Source organism: Danio aesculapii, chromosome 4 (genome assembly GCF_903798145.1).
Source record: "Danio aesculapii chromosome 4, fDanAes4.1, whole genome shotgun sequence".
In the NCBI taxonomy this organism is placed as follows: Eukaryota; Metazoa; Chordata; class Actinopteri; order Cypriniformes; family Danionidae; genus Danio; species Danio aesculapii.
This window is the reverse complement of record NC_079438.1, coordinates 6,161,906-6,189,350: the sequence shown is the minus strand read 5'-3', so window position 1 is coordinate 6,189,350 and position 27,445 is coordinate 6,161,906. Positions and strand designations below refer to the sequence as shown.

Below are 27,445 nucleotides of genomic sequence, written 5' to 3'. Positions count from 1 at the left end.
ATTAGAAGACATGGGAGCAGCTTTCACTGCTATCCAGATTATATATTTCAACTAAACCTGACGAAATGTCTAAACTGTCCAAGCTAACTGAGTGTATAAAAGATGTTAAAGACTGGATGACCAACAATTATCTTCTCTTAAACTCCGACAAAACAGAATTATTACTTATTGAGCCTAAATCCTGTACACAGCAGATCTCACAACTCGACCTACAATTACAGGGATACAAAGTTAGCGTTAGCTCTACTATAAAAGATCTGGGTGTCATATTAGACAGCAATTTAACTTTTAAAAATCATATAGCCCATGTCACAAAAAACTGCTTTCTTTCATCTGAGAAATATTGCTAAGTTACGAAGTATGCTATCCATCTCAGCTGCAGAAAAGCTAGTCCATGCTTTTATGACATCTAGGCTGGACTACTGTAATGCACTGTTTGCTGGCTGCCCAGCATCCTCTATTAACAAACTTCAATTAGTACAAAATGCAGCTGCCAGAGTTCTTACCAGGTCTAGAAAATTTGATCACATCACCCCAATTTTATCCTACTTACACTGGCTGCCTGTTAAGTTTAGTATTGAATTTAAAATATTGCTTCTTACATATAAAGCTTTAAATAATCTAGCTCCTGTTTATCTAACCAATCTTCTGTCTCGCTACAATCCAACTCACTCTTTAAGATCTCAAAACTCTGGGCTTCTGGTAGTACCTATAATAGCAAAGTTGAGTTAAGGAGGTCGAGCCTTCTTATTTATGGCTCCTAAACTCTGGAATAGCCTTCCTGATAATGTCCGAGGCTCAGACACACTCTCCCAATTCAAAACTAGATTAAAGACATATCTGTTTAGTAAAGCATACACTCAGTCCATCACTTAGTGGGTTTCCACACAGGTTTCTGCATCTTGTTTATATACACTATGAACTGCAGCTACGCTAATTATTCACTTTATTCTCCATTTTGACCTGGGGATACTCTTTCCGAGGCCCTCATACTATGCAGAGTCACTGATTCGATCCAAGACCAACGATGAGATGATCCCAAGGTTTCCATATCCTGGATCAGGCCGTATCCTGAGCAGCTACTGTGGTGGTCATGGAGGAGAGGAGAACATGAGACTGATTCCTGTGACGCTCCAGGGACAGACGAGTCTTCGCTGAGGCCAGCTTCCAGCATCCGCCACTGAGACTGCAGCTCTGCACAAGACTTTTAGCCAGACTTTTAGCCATGTCGCCACTGGCTTGCATGGTTCGGGATCTGTAGTTCTGCGCATCGTTGGATTTGCTTTTCAGTGTTTGGACTCTCAGTAGTGATTTTATACCACACTGAACTGAGCCAAACTGAACTGAACTTAAACACTACAAACTGAACTACACTGTTCCAATTTACTATGACCTTTTATGTGAAGCTGCTTTGACACAATCTACATTGTAAAAGAGCTATACAAATAAAGTTGAATTGAATTGAATAGAAGAAAATATTAAATGGCATTTAGAGGTTTTTGCATCTAAACTCTTCAAATATGAAAATATGCTTATTTTTAAAATACCATTTTTTATCATAATTTTATTTGGGAAATCTGTTAAAACTTGATTTAAATTGAAAACTGAAGCCTATTGGCAAATAACAAACTGGCCAGTGCATTCAACCTTCCTCAGTGAGAATTTGGCCATTTGAATAATAAGACAGATTCAAACATAATAATAATAATCCAACTTTTGGTCTTTCAAAACACCTGAACCCCCTTGGCTACGTGCCTGACTATTTAATTTAACTTAACTTGTATGAAGAGAGGATTAATTAATAATATTTTTAATGGCAGTTAAATAATTAATAGCAATATATAAATATACAAATTCTATAATATTAAAAAAAACAATATTCATTCTTGGCGAAGGTGTGGGGGCATTGTATTCACTCATCCCCACCAATGTCAGGTGCAAACCTACGCCTTTGTCTTTATATGTAAACAATACTTAAAGAAAAGTACACTGTAAATTCAATATACTTGCACAGTACTTTGTGTCTTGAATATCTTATTATTCTCCCCTTATTACGTAAACATTTTGGTTTGTTTCTTTGCAATTTATAGAAAAGTACAACCTAAATTCAATATACTTATGCATGCTTTGCGTTTTGCATATCTGGTTGTTTCCCCCTTATTTTACCCAAGCATTACAGTTTGTTCCTTTATACCTACACATACGTTTTTTATACTATACATACAGAAAAGTACACCATTATTTCACTGTACTTAGACAGTACTTTGCGGGTTGTAAAAGAAAGCGTTACCCAAACTTGTGCTCTGAGAAACTGCACAAATATTTTCAACCCATGTAGTTTGTGTGTTGTGTCAAGGAAAAGTCCACAGTCAGGAGTATATCATGAATATTCATGTCAGTGCTACTGGGTGGAACCAATAATGTCAGGATATGCCTGTAGATTACACAGGTGTGTTTCAGTGAAGCAAAAGAATCATAGAGCTCAGATTATGTTTCTGCTGCTCAAGAACGTTTGTACTTCTGCATGTAAGTTTAATACTTCTACCATTACGCTTATTTGTGCAAATGATGAAGATATTGTATATGTGTGAGTGTGATTTAAATGTCTGTCTAATCCAGAAGCTCAAAGCCTTAAACACTGATTAAACACGGTGTCACAACATGATAATTTAAACACTGTCTAAAGCTTTACTTTTTAATCTCTTGAAAGTGTTTGTTCTCTTCTATTTCAGGCTGACTTGAACATTTTAGACCATTCAGAACAAAAATGTAACTCCAAATATACAGTAATGACATTGAAAGTAAAGTTAAACCAGTCCTTCCAGTTAAACAGGATGCTGATGATCCTTAGACAAACTGCATTTACTCAGTCAGCAGTTGTTGTTAGTACAAACTATATAAATAAATTTTGGCTTAACCTCAATGTAACTCACCAAACTTCATATATCAAATGTGAAATGTATCAGGGGTTACATTAACTGCATTAATGTTAATAAATACACTATACTGGATATACCTCATCATTGGCCCTGTTTTAGAAAGTGCTTGTTTGTGAACTGAGCATTGATTGCTATAAAGTGTGATGTTCTTAATCTCAGTATATTGTCATCTTCAGGTGATGGTCAGCGGCTGATTGATTCCTCAAATTTCTGCTAATGTCTGCATTGGTGTTTTAGCTGCAGTATGGCAGAGAAGCAAGTAAAGGACTCTCTCTCAAAGAACGACAGGTATTGACTCTGTTTTTACACCATTATTTCAAAACTTTCTCTGAAGAATAAATACCAACAACAATGCAATTATTTGTGTTGCTATTTCCTGATCAAATGATTCAAAACAAAGCTTCAGTTTACATCTTCAGGAAATGTGTTTAGATCAGTCTAGATTACAGACAGCTTGATCTGGTGTTATATTTACCAGAGCTGAATATATGAAATGTGTCGTGTTTAAAGTTCTGTACAACATCAGAATTAAAGCTGACCACAGAACAGTTTCAGCTTGTACTTATAGAAGAGATAAAACAAAGATATGACACAACTTAATTTAATAAAAATGTGCATGTCAAACTTATAGTGTATAGTTCAGTGAAGGGAATTGTTGGCAAAAAATTAATTAATGAGTTATGAAGAGAAGAAAGAACCCAGTCCAGCAGAATCAAAACAAGCAGAAGAATTTCTTTACTGAGACTTGTTGGTTAATCTGCAGTCATACAGTGTCTTCAAGTCCAGGAGTCTGCAAGAGCATACTGGAGGTCTGCAGTCTGCAAGTTTTATGACAAGTCTGATTTGAGACAAAGATGTCCTGTTTATAATGTAGGGCTGGGCAATTCTTAATTTTTTTTTTCGATAAATTCGAATTTATGTTTCAAGACAATAAAATTTTTTATTAAATCGAGGTTTCACAATTTTTTAATAAAAATCTTAGATGCATTATAATTGCACCAATTCGCTTTGGTCCACTCCCTGTTTTACTCTGTCTGACTGCCTGTCTGGGTTTCAATCATGGTAGTATCGGACTGAACACAAAGATTGGACAGCCTAATTTTACGCAATGCATGAAGTTGTGGGCATGCATCGCAGACCTTTACTACGTCATGTCTGTGTGCAATGTCAAGACATAATCCCTTATCAAGTTGATCTCTCAACATGTATGAAGGACGTAAAAACCTGCCATGTGAAACACCACGCCGATCTTAGTTTGGTTTAAACCCAGACAGGCAGTCAGGCAGCGAGTGGCGCAAAGTGCATCAAATGATCGGTATTTAAAAGGGGAAAAAAGAAAAATAGAATAAATGTATTATTTTATATTAGACACACATCTGGTGCTTTTATTTGCTCCTGCTATACGTCCACAACTTCACGCATTGGGTTAAATTAAGTTTTACAGTTTCCGTGTTCAGTCCTTTACTTCCACTATATCTTTTTAAGAAAACAGCAGCAGCATTACAACCTGTCATTCAATCAGAAGAAGACAAAGTCAAAGCAGAGCTGACAGCCAATCTTTCTCAGGCTTAGCAAAACTTACAAAAAAAATAGCTCTGTATTCCTGCAATTTGTTTTACATTTATTTACACCTTGTTGACCAATTTATGTTAGGCATGGCCATTAAAAATACAATGTTCCTTAACCAGATGGTATTTCAAGTTACTTGTAAAGAGAATATTACTTCAGCCATGTTGTTGTAATGTTTTAAGTTGACTAGTTACACAATAATAAAAAAATATATAGCTGCAAGCAGCAATTACGGGGGTTCAAGCATTTCAGCAGCGTAAGGTTAATTAGCAGTTAGGAAGTCTGTAAGTAATTTATTCGACAATTAAATATATGATTAGAGTGTTAAGAGTTCAGTTAGAGAGAGAGAGGCAGTTGCAGATTAGGAAGGAAAGTGGAGACTAAATAGTTGAGTTTTTAGTCGCTTCTTGAAGACAGCAAGTGACTCTGCTGTTCTGATGTAGTTAGGCAGTTCATTCCACCAACTGGGAAGATTGAATGTGAGAGTTCGGGAAAGTGATTTCTTCCCTCTTCGGGATGGAACAACGAGGCGACGTTCATTCACAGAATGCAAATTTCTGGAGGGCACATACATCTGCAGAAGTGAGAGCAGATACGAAGGAGCAAAGCCAGAGGTCGCTTTATAAGCAAACATCAGAGCTTTGAATTTGATGCGAGCAGCAACTGGCAGCCAGTGCAAACGGGTGAGTAGCGGAGTGACATGTGCTCTTTTGGGTTCATCAAAGACCACTCGTGCTGCTGCGTTCTGAAGCAGCTGAAGAGGTTTGATAGAATTAGCTGGTAGCCCGGCTAGCAGAGAGTTGCAATAGTCCAGTTTGGAGAGAACAAGAGCTTGAACAATGAGTTGAGCAGTATGTTCAGATAGGAAGGGTCGGACCTTTCTGATGTTGTAGAGTGCGAATCTGCATGATCGAGCAGTTCTAGAAATGTGGTCAGAGAAGTTTAGTTGGTCATCAATCGTTACTCCAAGGCTTTTTACCATTTTGGATGCAGTGATGGTTGCTCCATCCATCTGGATTGAAAAGTTATGGTGTAGAGTCGGGTTGGCAGAAACTTCAAGCATTTCCGTTTTCGTGAGGTTAAGCTGAAGATGATGATCTTTCATCCAGTGTGAAATGTCTGACAGGCAGGCTGAAATGCGAGCTGGAACCGAGGGATCATCAGGGTGAATAGAGAGGTATAGCTGCGTATCATCAGCATAACAGTGGTAGGAAAATCTATGTTTCTGGATGACTGTTCCTAAAGATGCCATGTAGATAGAGAAGAGAAGTGGCCCAAGAACAGAGCCCTGAGGTACCCCAGTGTTTAGATGCTGTAGGTTGGACACCTCTCCCCTCCAAGACACCCTGAAACAACCCTGAAATTTCTGTGATGTTTTAAGTTTTTCTTATTGGTTTACAGTCATGTAGGTTTGTGTAGACACGCCCCTTTTGTAAATGAGCCTCTTACAGCTATCCGAAGTGAAAAGTTCAACTTTTTAAAAATAATTATTGATCTACTCAGTCCAGAGATTCTAACAACACTGGTTTCGTTGCAATTGAGCGAAAAACCAGGGACTAGTTTGCAAAAGTAGGTTTTACATATATTGATAAGTTATTAATGAACGGTTTGAGTGACAGCAGTGGTTTTAGTGTCAAACTGTTCGGTATGAGCATCTGTTCGGTATGAGCAGGCCTATCATATGATATGTATTTTGTGTAGTTGTGTAAAAGGTTGTATGATACACAACCCCATAACAACTAAAACTGCGTAAAAACGCCCCCTAGTGGCCGATTTCTTTCAAAATTCTGACAGACCTCTAGGACCATGAGTCGAACAAGCCCACTGAGTTTCGTTCCGTTCACTCATCGTTAACCTAGTTTAATGGCTGCTCAGTTTTAATTAGCTAAAGGCGGCCATGTTTTTTATGATATGCCAATATCCTTATAGTCTGTTATTACAATTTGGTCAAAGACACTGCATGCCAAATATCAAGCTGATTGGACTTATGGTTGTAAGGTTAGAGCAATATTTATTTTTTAAGCTTTATAGCGCCACCATGTGGCCAAAACCAGCGGGTTTTGCACTGCTACCTCAAGTTGACGTTATAAATATGTGTTCCAAGTTTGGTGATGATATCTCAATCCGTTCAAAAGTTAAAGCTACAATTAGCATTTAGCTTCAATCAGCATCAAACATTTTTGTGTACTGTTTTGCGCAAGAATAAAAATTTCAACTTTTTTTCAATAATTATTGATATTCAGTGTCCAGAGAATATTTCAGAGCTGGTTTGGTTCAGATTGGGCAAAAAACCTAGGACTAGTTCGCAAAAGTAGGTTTTGGACAAATCGCGATGTAGCAGGAAAACGGTGCATAGCAAAAAAGTCAGGCTTACACTTTTGTTCTGGCTAACCCAAGGATTTTAAAAAATGTCAAGTTTTTGAGTCTACGACAAACAGTGTACAATGGAGGTCTAAAATGTTGGTTCACCTATGGTCCGATTTGGCTGATCTTTGGCCAGGATGTAGTGTACTGGATTACTACCATCTGACCAAGTTTCAGCTCTCTAGGCCTTACGGTTTGGTCTGGCCAATAAAAACTAGAGCAGAAAAATAATAATAAAAATCTTAACAAATACTATAGGGTTTCAGCGCTTCGCGCTTGAACCCCTAAAAAATCGAAATCATGAATAAGTCAAACTTTATGAAAAAAACCTAGATTTATTTTTATTTTTTGCAATAACGCCCAGCCCTACTATAATGTGTTCTTAGGAGGAGGGGAGATGGCTAAACAAAGCATGGAAATGAAGTAGGTATGTAGGTAAATAAACTTGCCAAGTCACTGACCACACAAATTTATTAACAAAGGGTTTTTTTTTTTGGCCTGAGGTATCACCTGAAGATAAAGACAGAGTCGTTAAAAACCCTGTCCCTAGCATTTGCATCACTTTGGCTCAGCCAATAGACAAAGGTTTAATGTCTCTCATAGCTGGGTTGTTACAGTTTCTAATGAAATGATATAATAAAATACCAAAGAATATAACTTTTCAGTTATATGTAGATTATTGTTAATTTGAAACTAGATTATATACATTTATTTTTGCAGAATTATACAATGTTTTGTCTCTCAGACTTAGAAATTATATTAAATTCTTTTGATACAAATAATGTTTTGTATTTTATATTTTCTCATTTGGTTTCTAAATGATTTTTATAATCTGGTTTTTAATTGTTCCATAACAAGGTTTTAGAGGCAAATGTGTTTTTCAGTGAAGCAGAAATCGTGCAGAATGAGAAAGTAATGCATCACTCGTCTGTTTACCCATGATTCCTGTGTAGCAGACCTGATCAGACAGACCTTCAGCCAAGTATTAATTTGTTCTGAAATAAACTAAACAAAGTCATATTTGTCTGATAAACTCTTGTAAGGGAGACTGAAGTTTCTCCTGCAGTTCATTCCTCTGGTGTGTTTGTGTCTTCAGTGTGAGATCAGGATCACGTGTGTCTTTGAAGAGTGACTGGTCAAAAAAGGATATACCACCAGAGTTTAGTGAGAAAACACCATCATCTGCCAAAAGGTATTTTATGTTTTACATTATTGGTCACACATGGACTGATTTTTTTTATATTAAAATTTCCAAAAACCACTACAACTGTGTTGTATGTTGTTGACTTAATTTAATTCTTTAAAACTTAGGATAGAACCGCTAGAGTATTTTGTTGTCTTTTACATGCTGTGCTTTCATTCTTTTGAGTATTTTCAAAAAAAAATAAAAAATTACGATACCACAGACGATGTCGTTTTCAGCCCCATCTTGGGTGCCATTTGTCATAATTGCTGACTTCTTATCAATTAGAAATTATCAGAAGGGAGGTTTTGAATGTCAGAAAATAGACTTTATTCTCCATAATAAAGCCGAGAAAGTGCAGAGCAGACCATAGAGCATTCTGAAGTCTTTCCTGGACAGTTCCTTTCTAAAGTGTCTGTGTTTTCCACAAACTTTATACAGATTTGACACACTCCTAGGTGTCTCGTTTTAACTCCTGACCATCTTTGGATAAGTTTTTACTCTAGGTGGTCCTGTTATTCTTGGCTCTCTGCCAGCTTGCTAAGGTCACCAGAGATGTCACAGGTCTATGTCAGCAACTGTTTTGAAACCAGAGCATAGATGCAAAAGATCTAAGTGTTTACATACATTGTCAAGATAGCATAATATCTTCATAATATGTTACTCACTCTAGCTTCTGACACATAAAGCTTCATATGAGTATTTAACATATAATCAGTGCTTTACATATTCAGTTATTTCACATAATCAGTCATTCTTCAGCATAGCCTTCTCCTAATGTTGTTCCTGTGCAGGCGTATCTTACACAGACATACCACAGAATTTTTACCTCAGCCTGGTGCACACACTCTCGGATAATATGAACTTAGATAATGCTTCATTCTGAGAGAATAAAATTCTTCTTAAACTATCCATAAGAACTACATAAATAGCTCAGAAGTGCAATAAACCTCAACACTTGTCAATGTGGAAAAACTTGCATAACTTACTTTGAAACTTCATACAATCAATTTGAAATGATTACATAAATTTGATGAGGACAAATATATGACCATAAACAAATCCTCACTGTTTGTAACTTTAAATAATGCTGAATGAGACTGAAAAAGTAAAATGGTAGTAAAATGTCTGTACTGTCCTCCAATTGGTGTTCTTAAGCATAATTAGACAGCCAGCCAAACTCCTGTCATGAATTACACGAGAGTCAAATGTTAGACTCTTGTCAAATGTAGTCATGAACAAAGGAGAGAAACTGAAAATAAATACAAAAAAAAAAACATTTAGGTGAAACTGTAGCTTGTACAGGAACTAACATAACTTAATTACAATCAAATAGAAGGTTTGAGTCAACAATTAATTATGAATTAAACACAAAACTACTTTTAGGATGTTTACATAGAAAATATACTGACTTACAAGCAGTTCTTGCCATGGAGTGTATAGAACACAAAAATCATTGCAGCAAAACCATTTCCACCATGTGCTTTAATAATTTAGAAACTTCCTGGTTCATACTGCAATATTATAATAGACCACTAGAGTTCCTAAAGGTACAACAAGCCCCACTGAGCAGAACAATGTCCTTCTTGTCATAGTGATTTATGACAAATGATCTTTGTGCAGCATTATTAATAAAAACTCAAAAAACAAGGTGAAGATTAAAGCAAAACAAAACAATCAAAATAACACGGTTGCAAACGAAGGACAAAAATATAATCCACAGAATACAGACAGAGGTACAATTACGATTGTCCACATTTATCAATCTAATGTAGAAATGAATGCAGATCAGATAGTAAAAATCAACTTACATCAAGGTTCATGTGTGATTTATGAAATATTCATTTGCAGAAAATCCCATCGTACAGATGATCTTATGTTGATAAATATGGTGACTGAGACCGATCATCATTTGACTATTACACTCTTAAATATTCACATTTTAGAAGCAGAGGGTGGGTAGTAACGAACTACATTTACTTTGTTACATTTGAGTAAAATTATTGGGTAATGTGTACTTTTTGAGTACATTTAAAAATGTGTACGTTTACTTTTAAGTAAATTATTAGAGAAAAACTATCACTATTACTTCGTTACATTTGGTGGCATTCCTCCGTGACTGTCAAATGATAATAAATATGATTCATATGACTTGTTTGCAAATATCAGATGTGTGAGTTTATACTGCGGTCACACCATGGCCTTCTGTGGTTCCGAGAAGGACCGTCACGCTGTCTGTACAGTTATTTCAACATGAATAGTTTGATATTGCGATGCACGCTGTACATCAAACTGACATTGCAACATATACGTGAATGACAGCTTCAACTTGAAAAATCACATAGTGGTAAGTGTCAATATTATCCTAATTTGAACCTTAAATTAATAGATAACCACATTTAGTGATAACTAAAGAAACTGCTGTTAGATGAATGAATATATATGAAGTCAGAATTAAATCATTAACGATAGTTATGTAAACAATAAAACAAATTGCTTAAGGGAGTTAATAATATTGATTAAAATATTGATTAAGTATTTAACATTAAAAACTGCAATTTTTAGCCCATATAAAACTATATATATATATATATATATATATATATATATATATATATATATATATATATATATATATATATATATATATATTAGTGCTGCACGATTAATCATATTGCAATCGTGATGTCAGCCTATGCGATTACATTACAGCAAATCTTGCAATTATATTATATAAACAAATGCATTTGTGGACGTAACAAGACATTCATTCTAAGTGCTGTATAAGTCTCGTGAGCAGCGCGTGTGCTTGTGGTCACGTGACTTTCCGCAGCGCAGTGTGGAGACGGGAGAAAATGGATACAGAACAGACCGACACTGAACTTGTGCCCAGAAAAAATTCTACCTCTGTTATTTGGCGATATTTTGGCTTCAGGATATCGGACACTGAGCAGAAAGAGGTACTGTGCAAAATTTGCCAAACTAAAATTGCTACATCACATGGCAACACAACAAATTTATATCAGCACCTGAAGCAACACAGAGAAAAGTATGATGAATGCATGGCGATAAAAGCCAAGAGTAGTAAAGAGACCGAACAAAACAAAGCACAACCCAGTATGAGCAGAATAAAACAATTATTACAGATGTGTTTTCAAGTCTCACACCATATGAAAAGACGTCGCAAAGGTATAAAGAACTCACTCACTCCATCACGCACTGGCAAAAGACATGATACCCATAAAGAGGGATTCCAGAAAATGATTCGCACACTGGAAAAGAGATACCAGTTGCCCTCATGAAACTACTTCTCTTTAGTCGCAATACCTGAGCTTCACATCAAGTGCCGTAGCGAGTTTCAACTTGAAATAACTGCAGTGAAATTAACCACTACGGACCTTTGGACAAGCAGGACGACCGAACCATACATTCGCCTAACCATGCACTTTATCGACGATGATTCTGAACTGAAAAGCCGTTGCCTGCAAACATCGTATTTCCCTGATGATCACACGGGTGAGAACATAGGTTTGAGAGAGGCACTGGCTGCATGGGACCTCTGGGAAGATGGTTTGGTCGCTGTCACAACAGACAACGGCACAAACATCGTCAAAGCGGTGGCGCTTAATCACTGGACTAGGTTCCAGTGCTTTGGGCATAGACTTCATTTGGCCATTGGTAAGTTAAATTAATCATTTCATATTTAAAGCTACTTAACTGTACGTTAGAAAGGACAGCTATTAGCATATTTATTTAAGAATAAATGGAAATACAGTGTAGAAATCGGTATGTCACAAAGAACACTAGAAATGTGCCATTTTTGTATATAAGGTTCATAGTACATCCATCTGTAAATATTACCATAATTTTTCTATAACTGCACTTTATAACTTATACCTATATCCTGCACTTGCTGCTATTGCACTGCTGGTTAGACCGAAACTGCATTTCGTTGCCTTGTACTTGTACATGTGTAATGACAATAAAGTTGAATCTAATCTAATCTAATCTAAATTATTTTCATCATTAGCACATGATTTTAAAAATTAATATGTTTAAAGGACACTTTTCTTTCCTTTAATCTTTTCTTCATCGTTAGATTAAAAATGGTGAGTGATTTGATAAGAATATTAATAACTGGGTGTTTGTCGTAATTTTGTTACTGTTTTTTGCTAGTATCAATATGGAATATTGCAGCATCTTTTGATCCCATGGTGCAGTTCAGAGAAGCAGTAGCTGCTGAACTCAATGCTTACATTTACATGCCATGTGTAGACCATGAAGAAGATCCACTAAAATGATGGAACCGTCACAAAATAAACTTCCCTAGGCTATGCAAACTAGCACAGAAATATCTGTGCATACAAGCAACAAGCTCTGCATCAGAGAGAGCTTTTAGTACTAGTGGTAATGTTGTAACAGATCATCGCTCCTGTCTGAAACCAGACAAGGTTAACATGCTTGTTTTTTTGGCAAAGAACCTCTCAATTGCTAAAAGATTGTTTTAGAAATAGAATTTTAATTTACCAGTTGGTCATTTAAAATAACAACAGTTACAGAGGTTTAAGTTTTATTGAGAAACCACCTTTCCCCTTCGAATAGGAAACTCCAATGCTATGTGGAAACTTCCACTATGGGGATTCGTCAGAAACCAAATCATCTGAAAGAGTATAAAAACAGGCCAATGAAATGCCAATGAGTTGGCGGCGTCAGCGTGCACAGCTGGCGTCAATGACAATCAGTCATGCTATAAAGACGCAGCCAGTGCCATGCTCGACATCCTTTCGCTTTCAGAGCCTTTCACGAAGCTTCTGAGAGAGTCTTTGAGGGTATCTCCAACCTGTGTCTACAGAAAGAGATAGAGAAGCAGCATCTCCCGGTCCAGAGCGCGTATACGCAGTGGCAGATGGTCGAGCTGGGTTTTTCTCCCTTGCCTGGCGTCCTATGGGTCAATTCCTCCAAGAGCAGTTTGTATATAGGAAAAAAGCTGTCCTAAAAGAGCAAAACGGTCGTGCAGCGCGTCTTTTTTTAAGACGTCACTCCGACCGTGCGTTTTCTGGATGCGGTGGTTTCCTATCCCCGGATGATGGGCACGAGCACAGCGTTTCATGTCTGGGGGTCCAGCATGTTAATGCGGTGCTCACGGGCAGTACATGCCATCACTGTGATGTCATGTCTCTTGCGCAGTTAAGATCGCGGCTCGCTCTTGCAAAAGAGCCACCCACCCCAGTTGTCACCCGCACTGCAGTTGGCACTCGGGCAGATCTGAGGGTTTCAGTGGGAGTAAATCTGCCGCCCTCGGGCTGCGGACCTCTCGCTCCTCCATGCGCTCCATCCAAGCTTCAGGTGAAGAGAAGCGCTCCGTCCTTGGATGGCCGCTCTCTCACATGATGACACTGGGGGTCAGATGTCCATCGCTGCATCGGAGGATGGGCTGTCATTGTCTGATGAGGATGCGAGCCCGCTCGCTCCCTCCCTCCGAGGTGGAGAGCGCGGCGTTGGCATCTAAAAAGCAGACATGATGGCCGTGCTTTCTCGGGCTGCTTCGGCCGTGGGTCTGGTGATGGTTTATCCCCCAGCCCCGCGGCCGGACCGACTAGATGGGTGTTCTGCGGAGAATATAAGGAGGCAAGACCTTCAAAGCTTCCCGTCCCCTTCTTTCCGGAAGTGCACAGTAAACTCACGCAGTCTTGAGGGCACATTTTTTTGCCCGATCTGCGTGCGCTTCCATCCTCACCATGCTTGGAGGGTGGGCTGTCAAGGTCTGAAGAAGATTCGAACCAGCTCGCTCTCTACGGGATGATGAGCGCGGCGTCGAATCTAGAAGCAGACTTTGTGGCTGTGCTTCCCCAGGCTGCTTCGGCCGTGGCTCTGGAGATGGTTTATCCCCCAGCCCCGCGGCCAAACCGATTAGAGGGGTGTGATGTGGAGGATGAAGGCAGGACCTTCTAAGCTTCCCCATCCCCTTCTTCCTGAATGGGCACAGTAGGCTCACGCAGTGTGCTGCATGTGCCTTCGACCCTCACCATGCATGCTATGGCCACCTACCAGTGCTACCAAGCGCAGGCGCTGGCCTGGCTGCGCGAGGATGGTTCCGACCCAGGACTGAGCATGAGCTCCGCACCACAACAGACTATGCTCTTAAAAAAAAAAAAAAGTCGGCTGTGTGTGCCCTGGGAAAGACGATGATCACATCCGTGATCCAGGAACGCCACCTCAGGCTAAACCTGGTGATGTGCGTGATGTTGACAAAGTTCGCTTTCTTAACTCACCCATATCCCAGGCTGGCCTGTTTGTTGACACCGTCGGTGAATTAGCCCAGGAATTCATGCCGGTGATAGAGCAGTCGGAGGCGATGGGCGATGTCTCTATCGGCGGGATTGTATGACCGCTCCCCCCTGCCGAGCCATCCACATCCACGGCTTTTTCGCCGAGGACGCCTGCCTGCAGCTTTGCTCCGCTGCACCCGCCTGCGCGTCCGGGCACGTGGCTGCGCCGAGCATCATGCAGGCAACCAGCGTCCCCCGCCCAGGGCGACGTTAAGTTCGGTAAACCGACCGCGAAGTGTCCCTGAGACGGGCCATCTGGGGAGGAGGGAATTTGCTTTTTCCCCGCTGGAGGGCAGGGCACTTTATTTAACGGCGTAAAAAAAAAAAAAAAACGCCATCAAATCCTCAGTGAAAGAGCATTTTTTCCCTTCTCCGGATGTGACAGCACGAACACTGCCAGTCTGGCACGCTATGCCTTCCAGCTCGCAGGATCGGTGCATTTCGCCAATGGCTCATGGAGTGCGAGAGAACGGTCTCCTTTCTCTCCCACTCCCAGTCCCTCCTCTGGAGTTTGGGTGCGAGACGAGAACATCTCGTCTCCTGCTCTCCCGTGGGACCCCAGCGCTCCCCGAGTGAGCCCACTCACTCCACGCTGCCCCGTCGTTGGCACGTCAGCGATCGTGCGGGTGGGACCACTTGCGGGGGCTCTGCCTGCCTGGTTAGCATGGTCCAGCCCATCGAAATGGCTCATCCATACGATCAGACTCGGCTATGCGATTCAATTCGCGAAACGGCCTCCCAGGTTCACGGGCGTGTATTTCACCAGGGTCAGCCCTGCGTCCGCCCCTGTCTTGCGCGAGGAGATTGCTGTCCTCCTGGCGAAGGATGCAATCGAGCCGGTCCCTCCAGCCGAGATGGAGCGCGGTTTTTACAGCCCGTACTTCATCATGCCCAAAAAGAGCGGTGGGCTATGGCCAATCCTAGATCTGCATGTTTTGAACCGCTGCCTTCATAGGCTGCCCTTCAGAATGCTTACGCAGATGCGCATCACCCGATGCGTTCGTCCTCGGGATTGGTTTGCAGCAATAGACCCTGAAGGACGCGTATTCCATGTCTCCATACTTCCACGCCACAAAACTGCGGTTTGCGTTCGAAGGTGCACCTCCGCCCGTTGGGGTTTCAGGTTAACTGAGAAAAGAGCAAGCTCGCCCCCGTGCAGAGCATCTCCTTTCTCGGGTTGGAGCTGGACTCGGTCACCATGAAGGCGCGCCTCTCACGAGAACGTGCCGAGCTAATGCTGATCTCTCTGAGAGAGTTCGACAGAAAAAAGGTGGTCCCCCTGAAATTTTTTCAGAGGCTCCTGGGGCATATGGCATCCACGGCCACGCCGCTCGGATTGCTCCATATGAGACCACTACAGCGTTGGCTTCACGATCGGGTCCCCAGACGCGCATGGCATGTGGGCACACACCGAATGACTGTCACTGCGCTGTCGCCACACCCTCACCCCCTGGAAGGACCCCTCCTTCCTACGGGCCAGTGTGCCCCTAGGACAGGCATCCAGGCATGTTGTTGTTTCGGCAGAAGGGGCAACACGTGCAACACATCATCCAGTTCCTCAGAGGTGTGAGGCGGATGTTTCCACCCCGCCCCCCTCTCATGCCCTCTGGGATCTCGCGGTAGTGTTACGAGCCTACGTGGGGATCCCTTCGAACCACTTGACTCTGTATCCTTGAGATTTCTGTCCTTGAAGACAGCTCTGCTGGTCGCGTTGGCATCGATTAAGAGGGTTGGGGACCTGGAGGCATTTTCGGTCAGTGACTCGTGCCTAGAATTCGGGCCGGCCTACTCTCACGTTGTCCTGAGACCCCGGCCCGGCTATGTACCCAAGGTTCCTACCACGCCGTTTAAGGATCAGGTAGTGAGCCTGCAAGCGCTGCCCGCGGAGGAGGCAGACCCAGCCCTTTCATTGTTGTGTCCTGTTCGCGCTTTGCGAATATATGTGGACCAGACTCAGAGCTTTAGATCCTCTGACCAGCTCTTTGTCTGTTACAGTGGTCAGCAGAAGGGAAGTGCCGTATCTAAACAGAGGTTGGCCCACTGGATAGTGGATGCCATCTCCCTCGCTTATCAGAGCCAGGGTGAACCGTGTCCCCCGGGGTGAGAGCGTACTCCACTCGGAGCGTCGCATCCTCCTGGGCATTAGCACGCGGCGCCTCTCTGACAGACATTTGTAGAGCTGCGGGTTGGGTGACACCCTATACATTTGCAGTGTTTACATTCTGTGAGTGGAGCCGGTTTCCTCAAGGGTATTAGGTAACCCTTGGTGATTGAGGAAACGATTCGGTTGAGGTGTCGAAACACGCTTGCTGCGCCATTCTCCCTAACTCGGACATACGTGCGCTTTTTCAGCTTTGTCAGTTTAGGTCCCCATTTTTTGGCGAATCCTGCAGAGTTCCTCCAAGTCCCCCAGCACCTGACTCAGCGGAGGAGTCAGGTGTTGGCCCGTTATGTTGTTGGCATGCCCGCTGGTCAGCCCGCGTTCTGGGTATAGGTGCCTGCTATGCGTGATCCCCGCTGGCGATCCCATACGTTCACTCAGCCACGTTATAGTCCCCACTTCTAGGTGGGCTCGTGTCTTCCCTCCCCGCTAACCATCCTTATGCAAGGACTCCCCATCTCTGGGCTAGTCCATAGGTTGTCACCAGGTCCCCCCTCTGGGTAGCAGGTGAGCTCCGCAGCGTCCTCCCTATCGGGACTGAACGCTTTCCCAACGTACTGTCGTATTAAAACCTATTTTACTGGGTTATTGCGACTCCCCGAAAAATATAACTGTTCCTGAACAGGTAAGTAAGGGCCAGGGGACACGTTGGAAGACTGTGTTTCGGGGCGTTGTAGGTGCGCTCGCTCTAATGCGTGGCACACCCTTCGCCAGGAACGTGGTAAGGTTCTTTCGTTGTGGCGTTTTCCATAGATTTCCCCATAGTGGAAGTTTCCACATAGCATTGGAGTTCCCCATCCGAAGGGGAACGTTACGGTTACTAAAGTAACCCTTCATTCCCCGAGGGGGGGAACGGAAATGCTATGTTCCTTCGCCACAATGATTGTCCCTTAGCTGTTGAGCGTGAAAGTCTCTTCAGCTAGAAAAGGATGTCGAGCATGGCACTGGCTGCGTCTTTATAGCATGACTGATTGTCATTGACGCCAGCTGTGCACGCTGACGCTGCCAACTCATTGGCATTTCATTGGCCTGTTTTTATACTCTTTCAGATGATTGGTTTCTGACGAAATCCCCATAGTGGAAGTTTCCACATAGCATTTCCGTTCCCCCCCTCAGGGAACGAAGGGTTACTTTAGTAACCGTAACGATATCCAGTTTTCTTTTCAAAAGAAATATACAAAGTATATGTTACATCCTGCTTAAATGGCCGTTTTGGGACAAAAATGTCAAAATATAAAAAAAAAATGGGTATTTGTTTTATTTATCTGTACATTTGACTTTTAATTTTATTTGAAAGTTAATTTAATGTAATTTAATTCAGTAATGTAAAGATGTTACTGTTATTTAATTTTGTACAATTTTGTTTTAATTTGAAAACATTGTTCATTTCTAGTTGTTGCTAAATTACACTGTATACTGTATCTCAGGTGAAAAATAAAAATTTCAGCATTATTAGTAATCTGTGTGTGCATTTTTCTTGATAACAAGCAAGTTGAGTCATACCACTTGTTTATCGTATCGCAATCGTAAATCGCAATTTTGACCTTAATAATTGCAATGTGATATTTTTCCCAAATCGTGCAGCCCTAATATATATATTAAAATTGACATAAATTTAATTTTAACAATCTGTTTTCATTTCCAATATTTGGGATTTGGATTTAATGTAAGTAAAATCTTTTACTAATGTAAGTAAAAGCAATGTAAACAAGCTTGTCAGATTCAAATAATGTAGTGTAAAAACATTGTGAAACATCAATAGCTGTGTATTGTACATTAATAAAAATAATAATGTCTTATTATTAATAATAATTTATTGAAGTAGTATAAATAATGTATCTTTTAAAACATAGCTTGCATTAGCAAATAAAACATAAGGTACACTGAAAAAAGTGTTGCATGCAAAACTGTTGCAAACAATTTATTTGTGTTGAATTTAAACAAACAAATTAAATTTAATAATGTTTAACTTAATTTGTATGTTTAAATTCAGCCCAAATAAATTGTTTACAACCACTTAACGTAAAAAAATTGAGTAAATGCAAGGAATCATCTTTGAATAATTTTTTTCAGTGTAGGTACACTGGCCAAAAAAGAGGATGTCTCTCAGAAGCTGTCATCTATTCATCCTCACTATACTCTTGGTTTCTTTTTCTTCTCGTTTATCCTCATAGCATCCATGCCTTCTGATTGGTTCTTGGGATATAGCGGTTTTTTGCTGTCAAAGACAAGTGCCGTTTAGCGGCTTTTGCAAACAAACTGCTGTTTCTGAATGCGCTGACACTGCGGTTTGGATGATTTGGATGAAGTGCTGTCAATTGATTAAAAAAAACGTAACTAATTAATCGCACTTTTTTGAAAATTAATCGCAATTAATCACATTTAAAAGACTGACACTTGTAATTTTGGCTATTCAAATGTAAAATTTATGTAAATGCAAGACAAAACTATTTAAATTCAAAATATAATTGTTTATTAGAAGTTATTTTTGTTTAACTTGTAACACAGATTTCTTTATGTAAACAACATGCCCACAATAAACCATCAGATCCTGTCTTGACAGCCATATTTATTATAGAAATTAAAACACAGACATGATAATGCCATTTGAGTTTCAAAACAATCAATGCCAATAAAGAAAAAAATTATTTTCATGTTGGATACTAAGTGGACTGCAAAAAAATGGCAAAATACAGGCACTGCAAATATGGAAGTTGGAAAATTATAATAATAATAAAGTATTGAATACAAACAAATGTACTCATTGTAAAGTTGAGTTGAGAACATTAATTATAAAGTAGAAAAAATTTTGCATTCAGCCAGTTGCTAAAACAGTCCAGTCTGTTGACATTATTGGGGGACAATGTGGCTCTTTTCTTTTGAATGATGTGAGCTGAGAGTGCAACTCAATCTCACGGAAATTCGTAACTTTTTGATTTAGCGGCTACGGACAATGACATTTAGGCAGTGCACACACACACAGACCAGAGCCATGCACAGGGGGGTGGCCCGGTGGCTAGAGCCACTGCCCCTCTGCCCTCATTGGCTGAGGTGCGGTGCCCCTCTCAGGAGGCACTTGCTCTTCACTTTGCGATCGCGTTGAGCACCTGCCCCTGTAAGGGTCTGTGCTCTGTGCACGGGCCTGACACAGACACACACACAACGCGCACAGGACAGGGCAGCCGGAGCGACTGCCTTCAGATTCAACACACATAATCGCGTTGATCAAATTTGCTTGAACTAAGTGTTCTAAAGTATGGTTGTATTTCACAAGGATTCTGACACAACAACGCGAAGCATATGCTTTTGTTGCGTTTAAGGAGGAAACGCGTCACTTACTGACACATTTGCGCATGCTGAAAGGCAGAGGAATGCGCTGTCTTTGACAGCTCGCGACATCATCTGTCACTGAGTACATTTACATGGACACCAATATTCCAATTTTAATATGATTAAGATAATACTCTTATTAAGAGTCTACCATGTAAGCAGCGATTTTTGATTATCTTAAAGGACCACCGAGTCACGAAATGCGGAGGTTTTCTTCCCGTCTCAATGCGGTATCAAATTCCATTAAAAAAAAGTGGAAAGTTAAAAATGAAATGCCCGAAATTGCATGAAACGCTGGAGAGCCTGGTGATGCGACATTAATTGTTTTATACTGAAACTTGCCTTCAAAAATTGCTTCCTTGGTGTTTGCAACAATAATCCATTCTCAACCACGTATTCACTCAGGTTGTTTTTCATTTGTTTAAAATCTTTTTCAGCAGCAGAAAAACATTTCGTTAAGGACTCATCATCTCGTTGTGCATTTTTAATTCGTTCGTGCGAAATAGGTTCGGATAAAAGGTCAGATTCGGACGCACATGCGGGTGGAGTACTGTCGGAGCACGTTTCTTTCTCAGCACCTTTAAAACTTAAAATCGACAGAAACGGTTTTGCTCAGAAAACAAAGGTGGCAAAAATGAATCAGATAAAATTATTTCTTCTCTGATTCTGCATTTTTGCGCACGGGTGACTACATGCTGACATGCACTATAGCTGAAAATACGTCTGGAAATGTGTTAGAAATGTCATGAGCAGAGATGAAACAGTCAGGTTTATCACAACTTCAGGCAAAGATGAAACTTTATCCCCGGCCAAGTCATTTCCGAGAATAAATGCAACACCTTTGACAAGAAAGGAAGGACGTACACCCACCTTGACAAAACCTGAAATCAAATCACACTGTAGGTGAATTCAATGCAAAGGTACCGTTAAAACACCCATCTCAATTCCCTGAACTAGAATATTAGATGCACAATAAGTCTGGTGCATCAGAGATTAAAAACGAGTGAAGTGCGCCAGTGTCCCTCAAGATACTAATTTTTTTTCTGCTCTTCAGTAGTTCCATTTACAGAAACCAGTCCCTTCATTAAAAATGGCTTAAAGCCAGCATCAATTTCATTTTCATTAGTGTCTAGTGTAACTTTTCACAAAATTTGCTGGTTTTATTTGTCCTTGCTGATTTTTTTGTGTTAGTAATGAAAAATCAGAAATAATATGTCCGATTTTGTGGCAATAAAAACACTCTCTAGTCTCTTTACTCGTTTGTAAACTACTTTTTGGTGGTGCAGAATTTTGAGCTGTGAATGAACTCATTGTCTTGTCAAGTCGGGGTAGAGAAAACACGCTCTTCTTTAAAAGACTAAACTTTTTTAGGCCAATGAAGTGCGGCAGCCACACGCTCAAAAACAGCAAAATAGGAATCCACTTCGGATTCTCTGAAGTGAGGCACTAAAGCAATATGCTTACTAATATCAAATGCACTGGACGAAACATCACTCACAGAACTTGCCGAATTATCATTAGCAGCAGTACTTACAGGATTTAACTGCACAGATCGGTCAGAACCAACCTTCATAGAGTCTAACTCGAGCTGTCGGAGTTTTAGCTGTGTCTCCGTGTCGATTTCCAATTTGCGGATATCCAGGCGCAGCTTCATTTCGGCTTGGCGCGTCTCAGTAGTTGGCGCGGAAGTAGTTAGATGTGCTTAAATCAAAGAAATAAATATAACAAAACTTAGTAACTGTTTTCAACAAACTAATCAAAATACGAAAAGAAAAGCATGAAAAGAAACATCTTCAACGTACCAAACGTCTTAACTAAACTACTCTAACTAAAAACAAAACATACACAAAGCAGCACATTCTCCTGAACCTAATGAACTAATACAAAAGATAAATCTTTGTGTTGTATATGTATATCGCGCGACTTACTCACTCCTACAACCTCTCCGAGGTATCACTCAAATACATCAGTTAACTGGACAAGTTCACAAGCAAACACATTGCACTTACAGATCTCAAAACTTTAAACAAGAGAATTAAACACAAGCAAAACACATTCTCTCAGACTAACACATTCTCTGTGTCTCTGTGCGCTGTAGGTACGCTCGCTCTACTGCGTGGCACATCCTTCGCCAGGGACGCGGTAAGGTTCTTTCGTTGCGGCGTTTTCCAGATTTCTCCATAGTGGAAGTTTCCACATAGCATTGGAGCTCCCCATCCGAAGGGGAACGGAAATGCTATGTTCCTTCGCCACAACGATTGTCCCTTAGCTGTTGAGCATGTAAGTCTCTTCAGCTAGAAAAGGATGTCGAGCATGGCACTGGCTGCGTTTTTATAGCATGACTGATTGTCATTGACGCCAGCTGTGCACGCTGATGCCGCCAACTCATTGGCAATTGATTGGCCCGTTTTTATTTTCAGATGATTGGTTTCTGACTAAATCCCCATAGTGGATCCCGCCCCCCCCCGGGGAATAAAGGGTTACTTTAGTAACCGTAACGTTCCCCCGCATTTTCTATAGAAACACACAAACAACATGCCAGCGAACAGAGAACTCAATCCAGGCTAATTCTGATTATGTACCCTATATACATTTCTGGAGAAATGTGTCCCAGGAGCTACATTTTTTTTTTTTTTTTTCAGTTTTTGTTTTTGCAAATCACCAGAGGCTGCTGTGTACGCTTTTGAGATCTTAAATTTCCTTCATAAGTGTCATTCACACCTGTTGTTCGCGCGTAAATCCACCAGAGGCCACTGTCGACTGACTAACCGATCGACTGACCCATCCTCCTCCTTCCCTAAACCCAACCAATAGTATTTTAAATAGCACAAATTGACCAGCACCCACCCACTTCTCTTTAAAAACCCAACCTCAGTGTTTTTAAAATTAATCCAGAAAAAGAAAAGCCCTCGCCTTATTTTTACCTCGTTTTCAGATTTTACCACATTCTCATTTATCACCGGACTTAAACCCTGTCGTCGCAGTCAACTCCGCTCTGCATCTCAAATCCTCCGACATAAGTGGCAATCCATTGGACAAACTAGTAAAACCATCCATATGAAAGTAAGTTGTCAGCTTGAAAAGTTTCAAGTTGTAGGCTTGAAAAGGAACGGCCCATAGAGTTTGTTTTAAAGATAAAATGCAGTCATAAGTTCCTCTGACTACTTAATTCACGAACTCCAGAAATGTATATAGGGCTACGTTTTCAGAATGAGCCTATGTTGGAAGAAATGTGTTCCAAAAAAAAAATGACGTAATTTATGCATTCACCACGAGACACATGCATTTGAAACTGTGTACCACACCTTGTATTTCTTATGGTGAGAAGTAATGGATTGGACAATTAATGGGCACATATGAAAGGAACTGTTACCGATCTGATGTTAGAATCCAGCAGTTCTGTTTCCGGATAAATTACATGATCCAGCCCTATAGATGTTCATTACTGCAAATATCAACACTAACAAAACTTGCTCAGTGCACTAGACTAATCTAACAGATGCAGTGACCCAACGCAAATAACAGCAATAAAAATGCAACCCACTAGCCTAATATGAGTCATTTTATTTAACTGATATAACACAAAATAAAAATGAATAAACTCCTGAATGCATGTTCATTAAAAAAATATCATTGAAAAGGATCTCCTTTTTAACAATCAATACCTTAACTGTAGTTTACTTTCAGTTTAATTGTATAAAACTGTTTAATTTATTTTATTATATTTATTATTATAAATTCAAAGTAGTGTGGTAAACAAAATAGGGATTGCATCACAGGTATAAAACCAAAATTACCTCAGTAAAGCAGGCTAGGCGGAATAGCGTTATTTACTTATGTTTTATTAAACTGAATTAAAATCAGAAAAAAATAGTTAAATCAGAAATATTCTGTCATCTTTTTACATTACACATACATTACCAAGACAACAAGTGACACTAACAATAATTCCTTACATTTATATAGCACTTTTCTGGATACTTAAATCCCTTTACACATTTTTGGGGGGATTTTCCTCATCCACCACCAGTGTGCAGCATCCATCTGAAAGATGCAACGGTAGCCATTTTGCGCCAGACCTCACACCAGCTGAGAGCGAACAAATCTCATTGCAGAGAGCTAGCTTTACTTTACTTACCTAATTACATTATTATTGATTCTATAACAAAAACAATCAGGAAGAAAGGAGCTGATGGGAAGTCCATGAAGATGTGATGTTTTATAAACAAATTTTGGAAAGAGCACAATCAGTCTTTGATGAGGCTAATTCATCACAGACAATCAATCTATTATCCAATCAGCTCAAGACCAAACCCTGGCACAGATCAATCGAGTGACAGCCCGCCGCTCTAAACGGCGAAGCGCCAACCATCGCTAATGCGCCATGACACGCATGGAGCATTTTCACTAACTTACAATGGGAATCTGTGTTTAGTACAGCCCGCAATGCCACTGCTTTGTGGCACGTCAAATTTAGAAATAACAAACCTGTTATTCCCTCGTGCTGCTTGCAGATTTACCAGGTAAAGCTGCTTGTATATATATTAATCGCATGTGCACCGTTTTAAGGTTACATCAATTCAATAAATTTAGTTAATCTTTATTCCTATAGCTTCTGTAGCGCACTACTTCGATATAAGAGGCAAACACTACAGTTTTACACCTGTATAGCGCAGGACAATGCAGTCAAGAGCAATCGATTGCTGAACACAATGCCATGTATAGACTTTATCCCATAGCAGATAGATTTTATCGTTTAGGTGCTTAACATGTATAAACTTAAAGATATTATTAACGTATACACAGACATAATCTTTGTTCTGCAAGTGAAGAAATCTATAAATTGTGTAAAAGCTAATAAATGAAAGAAGAAAATAAAAAATAATAGACAAATATATAAATAAATATATTCATTATTTAAATAAAGTAAATAAATAATAAATAAATATAAAATAATAATAAAACACCAAGGTGATAAGCAATTTCAGCTCAGAAATCATTCAGAATCACATGTCTAGCTTACCCCATCTACTTTCACAGTGATTGACTGTTGACTTGCAATTTCACTTGATATAAATCAAGGAACTCCTTTCAAAGCTTTTGGCTACTTCTCAATGCTCTCTTTGCACTACTTTCAGTTCCTTTAAGTCTGTCATTTAAGTTTTCCATAGAAATTAATTAAAACATCAGTGAAAATCAGTGCCCTTTTAGAATTCCAACTCTTAAGCATTTCACAATCCTTGGTCCTCAATCCTTCAACTAGATCTACTATACGGTTGCTGCTGCTAGCTGCAAAAGTTTCTATGCCTGCCTCTCATCTTGTTGCCTACAGACGGGGCTGACCCACCCCAAGGCTGCCTCTGTTATTGGTTATTTCTTCTTCCCTTCCAGGCACGTGCACGTATTTCCCCACCCCCCGCTGCTCTTCACTTCACGACCCCCCCCCCCCCCCCATTCTTCACTTTGCAATCACCCCAGCACATGCCATCCCACCCCCCCCCCCCCCCTCAATTTGCAAATTTGCAATCACAATCCACCCCAACCTTTATTTTGGGAACTCTCTCCCCTGGCTCTTCATGCCACCCACATTCAAGCCATTCACGCTCGACTCCACTAGCTTAAAGCCCTACTATCTAGTTCCAGCATGAGGTTCCCTCCACTGGAAGCTTCACATTCACACCCACTCCCCTTTCTCACATCGCCCCAACATCCACATCTATTACAGGCATAAGGCCGTTTTTGCTAGCATGTCCATGTCCACATTTCCATCTCTACATTTTATACTGGTACTTCATCCCTACTCTCTGCTATAGCCATAACCACTTCTGCTGGAGCTCACAATGGCCTCTATTACTGACCTAGCGTTTATTTCATGCACATTTATTTCTACATTACACTACTGACAAATTATACCCACTAGCTACATTCTGACATTCTTGCTTGGGGTACATCTTCATTGCTGCTGCGACCGATCCTATTAGAAGACATACACACTTCATATCACACCACTGTCACCGCAGTGACCGCTTTCGCTGGAGACACACACCACATAATGCACAACTGCCACCGCAGTGACCTCTCCTGCCGGAGATGCACACCTCATAATGCACCACTGTCACCGCAGTGACCGCTACCTCCAGAGATGCCACACCGCATAATGCACCACTGTCACCGCAAGTGACCTCTACCGCCGGAGATGCACACCTCATAATGCACCACTGTCACCGCAGTGGACCGCTACCGCCAGAGGACGCACACCTCATAATGCACCACTGTCACCGCAAGTGAGCACTACCGCCAGAGATGCACACCTCATAATGCACCACTGTCACCGCAGTGACCACTCCTGCTGGAGACGCACACCTCATAATGCACCACTGTCACCGCAGTGAGCGCTTCTGCCGAGATGCACACCTCATAATGCACCACTGCTAGCGCAGTGACCGCTTCCACTGGAGACGCACACTTTATAATGCACCACAGCCAACGCAGTGACTGTTCCCACTGGAGACACAGACCTTATAATTCACCACTGCCAGCACAGTGACTGTTCCCATTGGAGACGCACACCTCATAATGCACCACTGCCACAGCAGTGACCGCTTTTGCCTGAGGCACTTTTCCATCTTACCGCTGCTGCAGCAGTGACTTCTCTTGCTGAGCATTTACACACCTACATTTATACATTTCAATACCGATGTATCATTCTAACTAACTATAACAACAGTGACATACTCACTTGCTGTACATCCCCATTGTATATCTGCTGCAAAAGGTATTATGTATTTTAACATTATTGCTCACCTAGGACATATTATGCAAATTTAACAATTCAATAAAGAGAGCCATTCCTGAATGAAAAAGTTGTTTGACAGCCAAATGACCCAATAAATTTGGTGACTTATTAAGACATTACAGACATCTAGTAGCAATTTAAGTTTCTTATTCAGAGCATCTTTCAGTAAATAATTTCAGATTTCCATGTCATTTAAAGAAAAAGATTGTACACATCAATTAAAAGTTCTGTCATCATTTACTCACCTTCATATAATTTCAAATCTGTATGAATTTCTGTCATTTTTGGAACATTAATGTTATGTTCCATTTTGGAACAAAATATAATACCACGGCAAATATAATACCATGGTTAGCACTGTTGCATCACAGCAAGAAGTTTGCTGATTCGATTCCTGGCTGGGCCAGTTGGCACATCTGTGTAAGTCAAGATGGGCAAAAATACATTGAAATGCATTTTAAAATAGAATACCAAATACAGCAATTTTAAATGTATCAACATAAACTACAAAATACAGCAGCCACAACAAGTAACAAATTAAAAAAAAAAATGTATTTTGTATTCTGAAAAATACTACAAAACACTTTTTCAAGGGACCATGACATTTCTTCGCTAATTGTCTATTAACAGGCCTATTGGATCAATCCCTTCACCATTGAAATGACTTAGTAAAGTAAACAATGAGTATGTTTTACATGGACACCAATAATTCAATTCAATTTGATTAAAACAATACTCTGATTAAGAGTCTACCATGTAAACCGCCGTTTTTGA

The 27,445-nt window shown here is 40.4% G+C and overlaps 1 protein-coding gene and 1 long non-coding RNA gene across 2 annotated transcripts in view; both read left to right on the top strand.

Moving 5' to 3' along the window:
• The window catches only part of LOC130221901 (zinc finger protein 721-like), a 364,016-nt gene that overhangs the window by 37,406 nt on the left and 299,165 nt on the right, over positions 1–27,445 (top strand). The window lies entirely within an intron of this gene.
• LOC130222016 (uncharacterized) overlaps positions 3,135–27,445 on the top strand; it is a 28,403-nt gene continuing 4,092 nt past the window's right edge. The window contains exons 1-2 of the long non-coding RNA XR_008836349.1: positions 3,135–3,227; positions 7,969–8,064. This is a non-coding gene — a long non-coding RNA (uncharacterized LOC130222016). The remainder of the gene's footprint in view (positions 3,228–7,968; positions 8,065–27,445) is intronic.